At 44.9% G+C, this 4,927-nt stretch overlaps 1 pseudogene; it reads left to right on the top strand.

The window, feature by feature from the left end:
• Positions 1–1,180: 1,180 nt before the first annotated feature.
• LOC102116865 (MKI67 FHA domain-interacting nucleolar phosphoprotein pseudogene) lies at positions 1,181–2,424 on the top strand (annotated as a pseudogene).
• Positions 2,425–4,927: the final 2,503 nt, after the last annotated feature.

Genomic DNA, 4,927 nt, shown 5'->3' with positions numbered 1-4,927 from the left:
AGCCTGGCTACATGGCAAAACCCCCCCTGTATTAAAATTACAAAAATTAGCTGGGTGTGGTGACAGGTGCCTGTAATCCCAGCTACTTGGGAGGCTGAGGCAGGAGAATTGCTTGAACCTGGGAGGTGGGTGTTGCAGTGAGCCAAGATCACACCACCTGGACAACAGAGTGAGACTCCATCTCAAAAAAAAAAAAAAGAAAAAGAAAAAAGAAAAGAAAAGAAAGAGAAAAAAGAAAGGAAGGAAGGAAGGAAGGAAGGAAGGAAGGAAGGAAGGAAGGAAGGAAGGAAGGAAACAAAATGTCCTATTCAACACCTGCTAATGAGGAGGACTTTGGTGTCATTTATACAGAAAATGTCGTCTTTATTAAATAAGTCATACCCCCACCCTTAAATTTTAGCAGCAAAATGGCTTGCAAAGAGTTTCTGCCATGGTTTGAATGCTTGTGTCCCTCCAAAATTCATGTTGCAACTTAATCCCCAATGCAATAATATGAAGAGACAGGGCCTTTAGGAGGTGATTTTGTCATGAGGACTCCTCCCTCATGAATGGGATTAAAGACTATAAAAGAGGCTTCACGCAGTGTTGGCCCTTTATTGCCTTCCCACCTTCCATAACAGAGGCACACCTTGGAAGCAGAGATCAGGCCTTCACCAGATACTGAACCTGCTGGTGCCTTGATCTTGGACTTCAGCCTCCAGAACCATGAGAAATACTTTTTTTATTATTTAAATATTACCCAGTTTGTGGTAGTCTGTTATAGCCACACAAACGAACTACGACAGCCTGTAACATGAAGATGGCACCACTCCTGCCCCACTCTCACTAGACCTCTTCATGAAAGCACTGGCAATGCTCACAATGGATTTTGGAACAGGCAGAGATGAACTCTCCCAAGTGGTAATTCCCCCACCTTTATCAACAGCCTCCAGCTCTAGAGAGCACCACATTTTATTTTGTCTTGATTTTTTCTTTTCTTTTTTTTTAAGATGGAATCTCACTCTGTTTTCCAGGCTGGAGTATACTGGCATAATCTCAGCTCACTGCAACCTCCGCCTCCCAGGTTCAAGAGATTCTCCTGCCTCAGCCTCCCAAGTAGCTGGGATTACAGGCATGCACCACCACACCTAATTTTTGTATTTTTTCTTAGCAGAGACAGGGTTTCACCATGTTGGCCAGGGTGGTCTCTAACTCCTGACCTCGTGATCCAACCACCTCAGCCTCCCAAAGTGGTGGGACTACAGGCATGAGCCACCGTGCCCGACCTTAAATTTTTTTGGTAGATATGGGGTCTTGCTTTGTTGCCTATGCTGATCCCAAATTCCTGGCCTCAAGCAGGCCTCCTGCCTCAGCTATCCAGGAGACTAGGATGACAGGAGTGAGCCACCACACCCAGCCTACATCTATTGTTCCCAGACATCTGTATGTGGACACCCTGCAAGCACCTCAACATGTCCAAAACACATGCATTATCCTCCCGTGCTCTCCTAAATGCTCCCAGCCTGAAAGCCCTTCTTCCCCTTGTATGCTTGATCTTAGCTTATCATGCTACCATTGCCCAAACTCAAAATCTGAGAAACAACCCTGACTTGACCCTCACTCTACGTATTGGCAACTCCTAGCCACTCTCCCTCCCAAATATCAGGTGGTGCTGCCTCCTCCACCCTCCCAGCTGCCACTGATCCTGATATTTCATCACTTGGACTGTGTACACATATGTATGTTAAAAGCATAGATGCCCGTTTTCTGCCTCAGGGGAGCTGGGAGCCTGACATTTCTGGGAGCACTGCGTGGAGTTAATGTCAGCTGCTTTTGGCATGGCAGCTTTGTCTGGTCCGGCTGGGATCTCGTTGCTTAACCCACAGGAAGATGTCCAGTTTCAAAAGGAGGTGGTGCAGGTTTGCAAGTGCATAATCCAGCAAAAAAAAAAAAACAAGAACAACTTACTCCTGGAGTAGTCTACATGTGCCACCTACCTAACCTACTTAACGAAACCCAGATCTTTTCATATGTCTCCCAGTTTGGCACTGTGACACGGTTCAGACTGTCCAGAATTAAAACAACTGGAAATAATAAAGGCTATGTGCATTTGTGGAGTTTGAGTCTGAGGATGTTGCCAAGATAGTTGCTGAAACAATGAACAACTACCTGTTTGGTGAAAGACTCATGGAGTGTCATTTTATGTCACCTGAAAAAGTACATAAAGAACTCTTTAAAGACTGGAATATTCCATTTAAGCAGCTATCAAATCCATCAGTGAAATGGTATAATCAGAATCGGACACTAACACAAAAGCTACAGATGGAGGAGTGATTTAAAAAGAAAGAAAAATTACTCAGGAAGAAATTAGCTGGCTGGGCATGGTGGCTCATGCCTTAATCCCAGCATTTTGGGAGGCTGAGGCAGGTGGATCACCTGAGGTCAGGTGTTGGGGAAAAGCTGAGTGTTGGGAAAAAAGCTGAGGCAGGGCTTGCATGTCTGACATAATGTAAAAGAGTCTTGGAACATGTCCGGGATCCAGGGTCTAAAACCCCTCGTGACCTTTGGAACACCAAGCTCTGCGCTAAAGGGTGGAAGGCTGCCCTGCTGCACCATAATCTAAGCCCAGGGCATAAAACCCCTTGTGGCTTGGATGGAATCCAGGGCTCAGGGCATAAAACCCCTCGTGGCCTCTGGAACGTGTCTAGACTTGCTGGCTCCTTGCTTCTAGCATCCCTAGGCTCATAGATCAATTGTATCTTAAACTAGAAGAACATGTTTCCCATTATCTTAAGTAGCAGAACATGTTCCATATGCTTCAAAGAAAATGTTAAACCATCACAGCTGTAAATCATGTGCTTGATGCACCACTTTCTTTCAACCCCCACATCCTCACCACCTGCTTCTTTGTTTGATCATCAATAAACAGTGCTGGCTTCCAGAGCTCGGGGCCTTTGCAGCCTCCACACTAGCATTGGCCCCCTGGACCCACCTTATGCACTCTTAACTTGTCTTTTCTCATTCCTTTGACTCTGCTGGACTTTGTAGCCCCCATGGCCTGGCACTGGGTCTGATCACCCCAACATTCCTGGCACCCAACGTGGGGCAATGAAAACCCCAGTGAAGGAACGCTAGAGCATGTGAAAGTGGAGGAGGTATTATCAGAGGACACCGAGGACGACTGAAAGAAGCTCGGTGGGAAAGCTGAGCACGCGGAAGAACCAGGGTAACAATCAGACAAAGTGAAAGCAAGTATTCTACTTATTTGAATTTCTTAAAGCATTTACTACAAAGAGGGGCAGTGAAAGTTAGTACTCAAAAATTTGTTATCACTCTTTAGTACAGTAAAGTAGTTTTGCCCATGGTTTCCAGAACAAGGGACTATGGAGTTGGATGAATGGGAGAGAATTCGCAGAGATTTTAAAAAGGCGTATAAAGAGGGAGCAAAAATTCCAGTTTCCGTTTGGTCAATGTGGGCGCTAATAAAGGCAGCTCTTGAGCCATTTCAAACAGATGATGAGGCAGATTCAGATGAGGAAGAGGAGAACGAGTGTAAAAAACTAACTTCAGATTCTGAATGCAAGGAGCAAAAACGAGAAGAGGTTAAAGAAGGCGAAACTGAAAAAGGTATATTTTACTAGCCTGTTGGCTCCACCTGCTGAATTAAGTGAATGGCCACCTCCTCCCTTTCCCCTTAATGGGTGAGGAAGTGAATTAGCTGTAAAACTTACTGCTCCTGTACTTGCAACGTTAAAACCTGGAGCAATTGCTGGTGCTATACAAAATTCTATTCAAAAAGCTAGAGCAAGCAGGGTGCAGTGGCTCACGCCTGTAATCACAGCACTTTGGGAAGACAAGGCAGGCAGACCACGAGCTCAGGAGATCAAGACCATCCTGGCTAACATGGTGAAACCCCGTCTCTACTAAAAATACAAAAAAATTAGCCGGGCATGGTGGTGTGCACCTGTAGTCCAGCTACTTGGGAGGCTGAGGCAGGAGAATTGCTTGAACCTGGGAGGTGGAGGTTGCAGTGAGCCAGGATTGCACCACTGCACTCCAGCCTGGGTGACAGAGTGAGACTCTGTCAAAAAAAAGAAAAGAAAAAAAGCTAGAGCTGAGGGAGACCTTGAAGCATGGCAATTTCCAGTTACTATAATACAGCAAGGAGGACAGAATATAACTAATTGGGTCACTTTTCCTTTTAAGTTACTGAAGGAATTTAAGTAAGCCATTAGTCAATATGGTCTGAACTCTCCTTTTGTGCAAACTTTGTTACAAAATGTGGCTCTTGATAATAGGTTAATACCATATAATTGGGATACTTCAACAAAATCTGTTCTCACTCCGTCTCAGTATTTACAGTTTAAAACCTGGTGGGCTGATGAAGCGCAAACTCAGGCAAGGGAAAACACACAAATGCAGCCACCTGTGCCTGTTTCCTTTGAACAGTTAATGAGAGTTGGCCCTAATTGGGGTAGATTAGAAAATCAAGCAGTAATGGAGGATGTTGCCATTGTTCAACTGCAATCTGTGCACTTACGGGCATGGGAAAGGATAAATATTACAGGGGAAAAACATCCTTCTTTCAGATCTGTCCAACAAGGACCTAAAGAACCATATATTGTTTTTATTACTCGGCTCCAAGAGGCTGTGTATAAAGCCATAACTGATAAAACACCTCAGGATGTTGTAACACAGCTTCCTGCATATGATAATGCTGATGCAGAATGTCAAACTGCTATCAGACCTATGAGACGGAAGGCTCATTTGGCTGACTATATTGGGGCTTGCGACGGTATTGGAGGTAACTTGCATAGGGCTACTCTTTCAGCTCACGCTATGGCTGGGTTGAAAGTAGGAAGGCCCCATTTCTCAGGCTTTGGCTTTAATTATGGGCAATCTGAATACACAAAAAAGGAACGTAGAAAAGGAAAATAAAAAGGCTGGG

The sequence above is a fragment of the Macaca fascicularis genome, chromosome 19 (assembly GCF_037993035.2).
Source record: "Macaca fascicularis isolate 582-1 chromosome 19, T2T-MFA8v1.1".
Taxonomy (NCBI): Eukaryota; Metazoa; Chordata; class Mammalia; order Primates; family Cercopithecidae; genus Macaca; species Macaca fascicularis.
The sequence above is the reverse complement of the archived record's forward strand: the minus strand, read 5'-3'. Positions and strand labels throughout refer to the sequence as shown.